A 12,974-nucleotide genomic window follows, 5' to 3' on the forward strand; every position below is an offset into this window, starting at 1 on the left:
ATCGACCACGTTCTGATTGATGGACGGCACTTCTCCGACATTATCGACGTCAGGACCTATCATGGCGCTAACATCCACCCTGACCACTACCTGGTGATGGTCAAACTGCGCCCAAAACATTCCGTCATCAACAATGTACGGTACCGACGCCCGCCACGGTACAACCTAGAGCGACTGAAGCAACCGGATGTGACCTTAGCATACGCGCAGTATCTCGAGGCAGCGTTGCTAGAGGAGGGCGAGCTCGATGTGCTCCCTCTAGAGGACTGCTGGAGTACAGTAAAATCAGCCATCACCTACGCAGCCGATAGCACCATCGGGTACGTGGAAAGAAGTCGACGGAATAAATAGTTCGACGAGGAGTGCAGAGCGATTTTGGAGGAGAAGAACGCAGCGCGGGCGGTAATGCTGCAGCATGGAATCCGACAGAACGTGGAACGGTATAAACAGAAGTGGAAACAGCAGACCCGCATCTTTCGGGAGACAAAAACGCCGCTGTGCCATTCCCAAGAAACACGGAAATTCTACCAGAAGCTCAACGCATCCCGCAACGACTTCGTGCCGCGAGCCGAAATGTGCAAGGATAAGGATGGGAGCCTCTTGACGAACGGACGTGAGGTGATTGAAAGGTGGAAGCAGCACTTCGATGCGCATCTGAATGGCGAGGAGAAAGTAGGCACGGGAGACCAGCGCAATGGAGGAAACGGCTACGTCAGTGCAGCAGAGGTCGGAACTGACCAAACCCCCACGCTGAGGGAAGTTAAGGATGCCATTCAGCAGCTCAAAAACAACAAAGCAGCTGGTAAGGATGGTACCGCAGCCGAACTCATCAAGATGGGCCCGGAAAAGTTGGCCACCTGCCTGCACCGGATGACAGTCAGGATCTGGGAAACAGAACAGCTACCGGAGGAGTGGAAGGAGGGGGTAATCTACCTCATTCACAAGACAGGCGACCATTTGGAATGTGAGAACTTAAGAGCGATCACCATTTTGAATGCCGGCTACAAAGTGCTATCCCAGATCATCTTTCGTCGTCTAATCACCTAAAATGCCGGGTTCGTGGGAAGTTATCAAGCCGGTTTCATCGACGGTCGATCGACAATCGACCAGATCTTCACCGTACGGTAAATCTTCCAGAAATGCCGTGAATACCAGGTCCCAACGCATCATTTGTTCATCAACTTTAAGGCGGCATACGACAGTATCGACCGCACAGAGCTATGTAAAATCATGGACGAGACCGGATTTCCTGGGAAGCTGATCAGACTGATCAAACCAACGATGGATGGTGTGCAAAACTGCGTGAGGGTTTCGGGTGAACTATCCAGTTCATTCGAATCTCGCCGGGGACTGCAACAAGGTGACGGACTCTCATGCCTACTCTTCAACATCGCTCTAGCCGGGATACGATTTTCACAAAATCCGGTCAATTTGTGTGCTTGCGTAAGAACATTTGGAACGGTGGCAGAACTATACACCCGAGCAAAGTCGGTTAACAAAATGAAAGCAAATCGATATTAAAGTGTGCAGTTCCTATCATAATGAAAACTCATTTTGATTTCAAATGTTGCGACATAAGTCTGATATAATATTGTGCTTTCATTATGCAGTCAAGACGTTTTAAATGAAAGCAACTTAACTTGAAGTTCTGCTGTTTACGTCTTGCTTAAAATTTAATTGAAATTCATCTGTTGTTGAACTAATGATTATCGTTTATCTGATTTGTTTAACACATTTTAGGTCATTCGTGACTTGCCCGCGGTGAGATTGGAGCCTAAGTCTTTCAGCTTGAGAAACATGAATGGTAACCATTTACTCTAGGCCCGTATTCAGTTAAACGTTATGAATGCAAAATCAGTAATCAAATTGATTTCATTGAAAGCAGGATTAGTTTTCCGTTTGCTTCAACAGTGTAAAATTTTGCTCTCATTTTTGCTGTGTTAACCGTTAAGTCAACCAAAATGAGATCAACTGGAGTATTCAAAATAAGTTACATCATAACAGCAAATTTTGATTTCAATTTGATCTTCAGCTTTGCTCGGGCACCCGCCTGAAAGTCGGACTGGTGGTGAGTGCGTCAAAAACAAAGTACATGCTAGTAGGCGGAACCGAACATGACAGGATTCGTCTAGGAAGTAATGTCACGATAGACGGGGATACTTTCGAGGTTGTGGAGGAATTCGTTTACCTTGGATCCTTACTGACGGCTGACAACAATGTGAGCCGTGAAATACGAAGGCGCATCATCAGTGGAAGTCGTGCCTACTACGGGCTCCGGAAGAAACTACGGTCAAAAAAGATTCACCCCGCACCAAATGTACCATGTACAGAACGCTAATAAGACCCGTGGTCCTCTATGGACACTAGACATGGACTATGCTCGAGGAGGACCTGCAAGCACTCGGAGTTTTCGAGCGACGTGTGCTAAGGACGATCTTCCAGCATCCAGAAGGTGGCCAAAGCTGGAAGGATGCGGTGGGCAGGGAATGTTGCAAGAATGCCGGGCAACAACCCTGCAAAATTGGTGTTCGCTACTGATCCGGTTGGCACAAGAAGGCGTGGAGCGCAGAGAGCACGATGGGCGGAACAGGTAGAGCGTGATCTAGCGATCATTGGGCATGAACGAGGATGGAGAGCGGCAGCCGCAAACCGAATATTGTGGCGTACTATTGCTGATTATGTCTTATCTTAAATGTGATGTTGTACAAATAAATGTATGTATGTAATGTTGCTGTTCTGGAAAATTGAAAGTTGATGAATTACTGAATTTTCATATATGCATCCCGACCACCTTAAATTCATGCGCCCCTTTCACGAAAGTCCTAACTGTAATGGAGGAACGAATATATACATCTTAGCACAATTGATAAAAGACACTCAGGCACGGTTATATTTTGTTTTGTAATACTTGCCAAAAATTATTTAAAATACAGGGATGAGAGTGATTCATAATACAATCCAATCAATTCCATTTGTGAACAATCGATTTTAGAGACGTAATTTTTTTTTTTCGTAAACTCAATGCGAATCCAGATCCTAGCCTTGATAACCCACTGTTCTATCCCAAGTTTTATTTGGTCAGATTCCTCCTAAACCAAAACCCAGCGACACATCAAATCACATGCCAATTGGTTAGAATTTTCCTTAGGTTGTTGAAACTTCTCTAGAGTTTCCAACATGTGCCAGATGGTCATTGGTTGGACATAAAAATCCCATATTTGTCCTGAAATTCTCGGAACTTGCACAAATTTCACGTAGCTTCTGTAACGCTTTTTAAGCTTTTGTCAATTCTTTTAACTTCCCAGAAATTCTTTGGACTTTCAGCAATTCCCAGGACTTTCAAAAATTCCACAGAGCTTCCTAAAATTTTCCTCAATTTTCCTGAGGGTAATGGAAATGTCTTGAAGTTCTTTAATCTTCCCCAAAATATCTCTTAAAATCCCCAAACTTGTTTGACCTTTGTTTGGATTTTCCTGAAGCTCTAAATTTAAGTTGCCACGATTTTCTTCATTTTCAAGAATCTTTTCTGACGTCCCCGTTATTTTCAATAAACTGCAGCCGCCATCTTGAAATCTAAAATGGTGGCAATAATTGATTTTAGGCCTTAAGTCATTTCCATTCAAATAATACTCATATTACAGGGTATTAGCAAGTTTTTCAAACCCCGGAAGCCACCATGGATTCCAAAATGGCGGCAATCGCCTATTTCTACACGTCGTTTCCCTTCCAAAAATAGCCATAGTGTGGGGGTTTTTTTACAGTTTTTAAAACCAGAAGCTGACAGCTTGGATTTCAAAATGGCGTCAATATTCGAGCTACGGTCTCTAAACGTCGTTTCCATGCAAAACAAAAAATCCTTATTGTTAGGTATTTGATAGTTTTTTCAGAATTTAAATGCCATGATCTTGGTTTTCAAGCCACTACACGTTGTTTGCATTCCAAAAATACCCATATTGTAGGGCATTTGATTTATTTTTCAGGGACCGGCAGTCATCATATTCGATGTTGGAAAGCAGGAAGCCACTATCATGGATAATTAAATAGTGTCAGTTATCGATTTCCAGTTTCTACACGTCATTTCTAATCCGAAAATACCCATACGGTGGGTGAGCCAGTAGTGGAGGTACTAAGCCAATTTATCATTTAAAAAAATAAATATACGATGTACACACAATTGCTTTACGTCAATCTATAGCTTTCAACCTCTATTTTGATAGAAAAATATTACATTGTAATAAAATAGCATAAAATTTTAGAAAGATCGTCCTCCATTAATAGGAACACTGTTGCAGTAGTTGTGGTAGTTGCTTACTTTGGTTCCTATAATAGTGGAATGAGTTGGTTTCTTGTGGGTTCCACTATTATAGGAACACAACTGCAACTGTCGGTGCAAAGGAGTGAAAACCTCAAGGAAAATTAATTATTTTCCGTCACTTTTGGGCACATTTTAAGTTTGAAATATGCAAATATGCTTTATTTTAGGAGAGCTACCGATGAAAAATAATCTTATCCGGATCCTGGGATTGAACCCAGGCCTGCTGGGGTGAGAGGTAATCAGGCTTACCACTACACCACCGGCGCCGTTATGTAGCATCATCAACGTCGCATCATCGATGCGACATCATTAATCGACGGGGCAACATCTCGCACCCGATCGGTAGCAATAAATTTAAATTTCTAAAGGAAATTGTTTTCTATACTAGCCAAAAGGCATTGACCGGACTCCCAACCTCTGTTTATAAAACCCTGTAGATATATTTGGAGAATATAATTTTTTATCCACTAGAGAAGTGAACACTGTTTTTTTCTGGCCCGTGTGCCAAAGTGGTGACCCCGACGTGATGTAACTCGGTACGCCAAAGCGAGAAATCCACCGGGTGATAAGTGCTTGAGTGATCGTCGGTGCAGTCATGTCAGGAACAGGAAATGCCTCTGGCCACCGAGAGTACCGGTCAATGACGGTTAGGCAGTAATGATGACCATTGCTCGGAGCAAAAGGGCCAACAATGTCGATGTTGATTTGGGAAAACTTGAACTGCGACGATGCGAGAAAATAAATCGGCTACGATGTTTTCCTTTCCAACGGATGTCCGCCGTGATTTGCTTGATGTAGTCCAACTGGTGAGCTTGACGATTGGTGGCTTTGTAGAGCTTTTGACGGAAGGCAAAGATAATCGGTTTGTGGTCAGTATAGATGTGGCAGATTCGTCCTTTTAGCATGAACTTGAAGTGCCGCATTGCGAGGTAAATCGCGGTTAGTTCGCGATCGTATGTGCTGTACCGGATCTGAGCTTTGTCGAATTTTTTGGAGAAGAATCCCAGTGGCTGAACGTTTCCGTCCACGACTTGATGTAGGACTGCTCCTGCTGCTATGTCGGATGCGTCAACCCAGAGAGACAGCTGGGCTGATTTGGCAGGATGTGCCAGTAATGCTGCCTGGGCGAGTTGCTATTTGCACCGATCAAACGCTGCAGTGGTTTCGTCGGTCCAGACCAACGGTGATCGATCGTTGCGTTTATTACCGGGGGTCATCGACAGCAATGGTATTTGTGCTTCGATCGCGTTTGGAACAAACCTCCGATAGAAGTTGATCATGACCAGGAAACTTTTCAACTCCTTCACTGTCGATGGTTTCTTGAAGTTTTGGACTGCTTCCACGCGTTCTGGCAAAGGACGAGTTCCTTCGGCGGATACAGAACTGGGACATTTATTTCCGCAAAACCAAACTCGCATTTGGTAACCTTTTTTGCCAAATTGTGATGCTTCAGTCTCTCGAAGAGTTGGCGCAAATGATCACGATGTTCTTCAGGCGACGAAGAGGCGATGAACAAGTCGTCAATGTACGGAAATACGAAGTCCAATCCCCAAACGACCTCTTGGATTAGCCGTTGGAATGTCTGGGCCGCATTTCGTAATCCAAACGTCATGTAAGAAAACTCAAAGAGTCCAAACGGTGTCGTGATGGCTGTCTTGGGGATGTCCTCGGGATGGATTGGTACTTGGTGGAACGCCTTCTGCAAGTCAACTTTAGAAAAAAAAAAAGTTTTACCTTGTAAAATGGTCGTAAAGCCCTGTAGGTACGGAAGCGGGTATCTGTCGGGAACAGTCTGGGCGTTCAGGGCACGATAATCGCCACTCGGGCGCCAAGATCCATCAGCTTTCTTCACCATATGTAGCGGGCTGGCCCAGTTACTGCTGGACGGCCTGTAGATTCCTAGCTTCATCAGGTATTCGAACTCGGTACGGGCTGCTTCGAGCTTGTCTGGTGGAAGACGCCTCGGCCTGGAGTAGACAGGTTGGCCGGTTGTCTCGATACGGTGGACAATTGATGATTTGCTTACCGTACCTGGTGGAGCTAGTCGTGTGATGCTTGGAAATTCAGCTAATATTTCAGCGTATGACGATACTGCACTGAACGTCTTGATGGAATACTCACTAGTTCATGCAAGAATTCCTACCGATTCGAGTCTTGTGGTGTTGTCGATGACAAATCGAAATTGCAAATAAAATCTGCACCGATGATTCCCGATGTGACGTCAGCGATCAAGAACGTCCACAAAAACTGTCGACGAAGACCAAGATTCACTTTAAGTAGTGTTTCTCCGTAGATCTTGATTGGTGTTCCGTAGGTGGCAAATAATTTCATCGTGGTGGGCTTCATCCTGCTTGAACTGGAACCTCTCGGAATAACGGATACGTCGGCTCCAGTATCGATCAAAAACTGCATACTTGTAGTTTAAGTTTTTTTTTAGTTTAAATGATCTTTATTTCAGTTCGACTTGAATGATTACCATATACATTTGTCTAAGTGATTTAATTGCTTTCTTCATCTTTAAGTATGGGCAAAACTCAAAATTTGTTTTACAGAATTAGTCCTAGACTTAGTACACGGTCGACCACCTTCGTGGGATTGGTTCGTTTTGTTTTTAGAATTTGAAGAGAATCTACTTAAAACTTACAGCTTAAAACTAACCTAATCTACTATATACACTTAACCTGCTATGTGCAAATTGCTTATTATAGCATGTTCAGAAAGATTGCATTTTTGGATAAATTTGGTTGTCATATCCTCAATTTTGGAATCTACTTTGGGAATTTCTGCCTCTTGATGGAGGTCTGCTATTCTTGTGTCGAATGGACGATCTAGGATCATCCTCAACACTCTATTCTGTGCAACCTGGATTTTGTTCCTGTGGGTCTGAGCGCACGATTCCCACACCGGGCGGCATAGAAGATCGCGGGGGATATGATCTGTTTGTAGACAGCCAGTTTGTTTTGCCTTGAGAGGCGGGATCTGTGGCAAATGAGCGGATACAAACACCTAACCAAGGCGGAGCACTTAACTAGGGTTTTCTCTATGTGCGAGCGGAACAGGAGCTTCTCATCGAACAACATCCCGAGATAAGTAACATCAGCGGACCACTCGACCCTTGTACCATCCATTATTACGGTACAGGAGGGAGACGGTTTAAGTTTTGGCGATTGTCTGTGAAGGAACATGATCGCTTGGGTTTTCGAGGCGTTGATTTTGATTTTCCACGTGGTGGCATAATCAGTAAAGGTGTCAAGGCATCGTTGGAGCTTGTTTGTAATTTCACGAGGCATCCTACCCTTGACGCACAGAACAGAAGGAGAAGTGCAAACAAATCGGTGAAACAAAAGTGGTTCGTTTTTCTGCTCAACAAGCGATGTGTTGTGGTAGCGTTCCACACGGGCTTTCTATGTGCACTCACACTATCATAGCATGCTGCCTATCTTAACTGCAGGCAGAAGATGCCTTCTACCGCTAGGTGCGCTAGTGTTCGCAAATGACTAGTGGAGCCACTTTCTGATCCAAAGTTCCACTCCTGTGCTTGACGGCTATCGCGGTGTCATCTGCGAACAGGAAGAACACGCAACCGTCTCCTAGAGGAGGGATGTCCGACGTGTAGATGCTGTAAAGCAGTGGTCCCAGCAAACTCCCTTGCGGAACACCTGCTGGGATCGGAAATTGTCCCGAAAGGGAACTATTCAACGACACCCTGAACGACCTTTGCTGGAGATAGTTACGGGTGATTTTCACAAGGTATGGTGGAAAGTTAGAGTTACAAAGCTTGTATATAAGTCCGTCGTGCCAGACATTGTCAAACGCCTTTTCGACATCTAACAAAGCCATGACTGTGGACTTGGATACAGCTTTGTTACTTCGGATGTTATTCATCACCCGCACTAGCTGATGATTGGTGGAATGCCCCTTGCGGAACCCGAGCTATTCCGGAAGAAGAATGTAATGTTCCTCCACAAACTTGTTTAGTCGGCTGAGGATCAATTTTTCGAACAGCTTGCTCAGCGCTGAGAGCAGGCTAATCGATCTGTAGCTTGACGGTAGTGAAGGGTCTTTCCCAGGTTTGCGGATCGGGATGATTTTTGCCACCTTCCAGATGCTTGGAAAGTAGTGCAGCTCCAGGCACCTGTTGAGGATGGCAGCCAGCAGCGAGTGCACCCTCGCGCTGAGATTTTTCAACTCTAGGTTGAATATTCCATCAAACCCGGGAGCCTTCATGTTCATCCTGTGTTTCAGCGCTGAGCAAATTTGTTCCTCTGTAATCCGTTCCTCTAGAGGGACGGCACAAAAGGGGGCATCTAATGTCTGGACGCACTGTGCAACCTGGTTCTCGAGTGGACTTGGGATATTGGAGCCAAGCAAATGCGACTGGGCAATGTGCTCCCCAATCGCATTGGCTTTCTCTTCGTTGGTAATAAGCCGTTCGTCATTGACTCTAAGTGGTGGAATGGGCTTGGGGTGAGACTTCAGCACCTTGGCAACCATCCAGAATGGTCTGGAACGGTCGTCCAGGTTCTGAACGAGCCGCCCGAAACTCTCGTTCCGGATTGAGATCATTCTGGAAGCGATCTGCCGATTCAGATCGACCATTTCGCATTTACACTGCAGATCCCCAGTCCGCTGAAACTGGCGTCTACGAACATTTCTGAGCCGAATCAAGAGTTTGGTGTGGGAATCAATTGCTTGAAACTTACCCCTCACAGGAACTCGTCGAACGCACTCTTCGTCAGCCATGGATATGGCTTGATGGAGACCCTCCAGGGCCCGGTCGATGTCCTCCACTGTGTCGAGCGGTGGGTTGTCGTCGATGTGGCGGTCGACCACGCGTCGAAACTGGACCCAGTTGACTCGATGGTAGTCCTTCCGCTGGCACGGTGCAGGGGCCACGTTGTAGCCCAGCTCGGTCAGCACCGGTTGGTGGTCCGAACTCAGGTCGTTGACGGCAACCGGCTTGGCTAATCCAGTGTTTGCCAAGAACAGGTCCAGCGTCGATGGGTTGCCCACCGGTGATGTGAAGGTTGGTTCGTCCGGAAACCAGACGGAATAGAGACCATGCTGGGAATGGTCGAATAATAGGCGGCCGTTCTGGTTCTGCTGGTAGTTCCACCAGACCTCGTGCCGGGCGTTCAGGTCCCCTCCGATTACGAAGCGGGCATTGGTGCGGGTTATGATGGTAAGGTCGTTCTTGAACTGATGTGCTGAACCATTGCTAACGGTACATTGCCGGGGCAGTAGGCGGCGATGAACCGGACGTTTCCGGTCGATGTCTCCACTTCCACGCCGACGGCCTCGATGATGGAAGTGCGGTAGTGGGGGTAGGGTGCAGTACTTGATGCCTTTCTTGATGATGACCGCGACACCACCCCCCCCCCCCCCCCTGGAGCTGGTGCGATCAAACCGGACAATGCTGTGGTCGGGCAGCCAGAGGCTGTCACCGGTCTTGAGGTGGGTCTCGGTGAGAAGGCCCACGTCGATGTCGTGCTTGTGGAGGAAGTCTGCAAGCTCAATGTTTTTCGCCCCTACGGAGCGAGCGTTCCAGTTGGCGATCTTTATGGCTTCACGGTCCATAATTAGCGACGAAGGAGATGATAGCTTGGAGCTGTTGTGTTCTTGTAGCGCAGGTGCGCTTGATGATGGTGGCCTGGGCCAGCAGTGTGACGATCTCATCCGTTGACAGCGGAGAATCGTCGGATGCTTCGCCGGTTGTACCAGCCAATCCCGGAGCAGGGGGATCCGTCGATGGGCCGGAGGCTTGACCGGGTACTGCAGCGGAAGTCGACTGGGCAGCAGCCAACTGTTGGTTGAGCGGGAGCGGCGCCAACACTGGAATTGGCCGTGGTTGGACCGGTGATAACGGAGGAAAGTTCTGCGCGTTGTTTTCCGGAACCTTCTTGCGACCGGGCTGGTTGTTGGACGAGGCCTTCTTCCGGATCTCGGCATATTCGGCTCGCTTCGGACAGGCCTTACTCGTGGCCTTGTGGGCGACACCGCAGTTGGCGCATGTGGGAGCGGCTTCCTCGATGCTGTCGCAGTCGTCGATCTTGTGGTTTTTGCCGCATTTGATGCAGCGGCTGGCCATGCGGCAGTTCCTGGTGCCGTGCCCGAACAATAGGCAGTTTGAGCACTGAGTGACGCCACGGTGGGTCGGCTTATACCGCTCCCACTTCACTACGATGTCGAACAGAGTGCGTGTCGTCCGGAGATCCTTCACGGTTGTGGAGTTCTTCTGCAGATGGACCAGGTAGAGCTGGTCACGATACTTGATGGCCTTGCTGCGGGTCATCTTGAGGCCGTTCGCCTTAATCTCGTCCATTAAGGTGGTGGTGTCCATGTCGTGGAGCCCGCGCAGCACCACTTTCAGCGGCTTGGTGGCCTCAACGTTGTGGGAGAAGTACTCCAGCTTCATCCTGTCCAAGAGGGCCTGGACTGCGTTGTAGTGATTTTCGGCCGAGACCATCAGTTTGTAGCCTTCCGTGCACCGTTGAATGGTGCAACGAAGGCCCTCCTTAATGTAGTAATCCAGCTTTTCCCATAGCCCGGGAGGGAAGCCCTTCACATAGAAGAGTGGCAACTTCACTTTTTTCGGCACCGTCTCAGGGTCCGACTGCGGCTGGGCTCCGTTCTGCAGGGCGGAGAACGGATTGTTGCTCAGCAGCTTTTTTGCTGCCGATGCGATGGCACTGCTGTCTTCAGTTCTGGGTCGTTTAGTTCCGGTGGTCGCGCCGTCTCCTGGGAGAGGCTGTTTTCCCGGTAAACCGGCACTCGCATTACCGCGCGATTTCTTACCCATGGCTGGGTCAGCGAGAGCGTCACTACACAACGCGGAGCTAATTCGATTTGCGAACGAACGAACGAACGAGAGAGAATGAAAATCGACTGAACTGCTCAACAGTCTGGCAGCGAATGAAGATGTCGTTGCATACTTGTAGTTGTGTCCGAGATTTTTAGGCGAAAAATAACGCCTGCGCTGGAAAATCCGCCGACTTCCAACGCAGATTCCAGAATGTGGAGATTATCGTCATTCCACTTCGTTATCACTAGATGGACGCCTAGTCTAGCAGGGAAGTACTGTAGCATCATCAACGTCGCATCATCGATGCGACATCATTAATCGACGGTGCAACATCTCGCACCAGATAGGTAGCAATAAATTTAAACAATAACCCTTTATTTTGCCTTCTGCACCAGTTTTCTAAAGGAAATTGTTTTCTATATTAGCTAAAAGGCATTGACTGGACTCCCAGCTTCTGTATATAAACCCTGTAGATATATTTGGAGAATATAATTTTTTTATCCACTAGAGAAATGAACACAGTTTTTTTCTGGCCCGTGTGCCAAATCCGGAGAACTTTGAGATTGGGCGTAATTGCTTTTGTAAACAAACATGTCAATCGCTGATTTCTCGCGAATAAAAGAACTATCTCGTGAACAAACCATACCAAATGATAGAGGAACCATTCATCTACCTGTTTGTGTTGTTAGTATTCAAGATTGAGCTTTAATTCGCGAGAAATCGTCAAGTGAAGTGTTTGTTTACAAAAGCGATTACGCCCTAATCTCGAAGTTCTCCGGAAATACAGTATTTGACAGTTTATTTTAAACCGGAGGCCACCGATTTGGATTTTTTTTTAAATCGGATGCCACCATTTTGAATTCCAAAATGGCGTCGAGCCTGAAACCCCATTTTTCTAATGCAAATTACAGTACTTTAATATACCGTTTAACTGATGTGCTAAAACCTAACTCCATGTTTGGTGCTATTCAAACTGAAGTTAAATTTGCGAACAATATCGTCATGACTTTGAAATCCAGTAATGGACTTTAAATCATTTAATATTTAAATTCTAATGCTCGATCTCTTATAAATAATGAAGACGAGCTATTCATCGTGCATATTGCCGTTATAACTGAAACCATATGTGGAAAAAATCTGCCCAACATCAAGGTTATCATTTCAAACATTGTTTTGCTATACCTCTTCTGTCTGAGTTACGAAAGACGCCGAGTTACATAATCAATTAAAATGAATACTTACACCACGACCAAAGTGACCTGAAAAGAGAAAATGGAGACAAGTTAAATTGTGTACTCTCAGAATTGAACAAACTCAGATAGCTCAATCGACCATTAAGCACCAAATATGTAGTTTCCCAAAACCAAACAGAAAGTTAATTGAAACATAACTCAATCGCCATCCCCAGCAAAGATAACAGTCTGACACTTCCACTCGACCAGCTAGACTGCATCACCCGAATCACTCCCATCGAAAGACGATATCACATAATAGACCTATCAAATTCAGTCACTCCTTCTCGGATCGCTATACCTATTTGTTGTTGACTCAACATATCACACAGCAGCACAGTACCGTCAGTAATGTGTGATAATGTAAATAATAGCGGGTGGCCCAGTTTACCCGAAAAGCGACGCGCCGTGCAACACACTAGACAAATGATAACCCACCACCGCAATGTGATCGAATTCTCAAGATATAGAAGTTTCCACACCGCAAGCAAAGCAAACATTGGCCACCGTCGTTGTTGGTTGGACGGAAGCCATCATAATAAAAGAACTCTTCCACAAATGGTTTGGACGATACCCTGAACATGTCGTTAAACAAAATAACCACACACATTTTATTCGGGTAGAG

General features: G+C 46.4%; 1 long non-coding RNA gene across 1 annotated transcript in view; it reads right to left on the reverse strand.

Annotated features, from left to right (window-relative positions):
* Positions 1–12,377, reverse strand: part of LOC135712513 (uncharacterized) — a 134,414-nt gene extending 122,037 nt beyond the window's left edge. Inside the window, exon 1 of the long non-coding RNA XR_010518647.1 lies at positions 12,360–12,377. This is a non-coding gene — a long non-coding RNA (uncharacterized LOC135712513). The remainder of the gene's footprint in view (positions 1–12,359) is intronic.
* Positions 12,378–12,974: the final 597 nt, after the last annotated feature.

Source organism: Ochlerotatus camptorhynchus, unplaced genomic scaffold, assembly GCF_037179485.1.
Source record: "Ochlerotatus camptorhynchus isolate MF236.1 unplaced genomic scaffold, CSIRO-AGI_Acam_v1.1 ptg000490l, whole genome shotgun sequence".
NCBI classification, from domain to species: Eukaryota; Metazoa; Arthropoda; class Insecta; order Diptera; family Culicidae; genus Ochlerotatus; species Ochlerotatus camptorhynchus.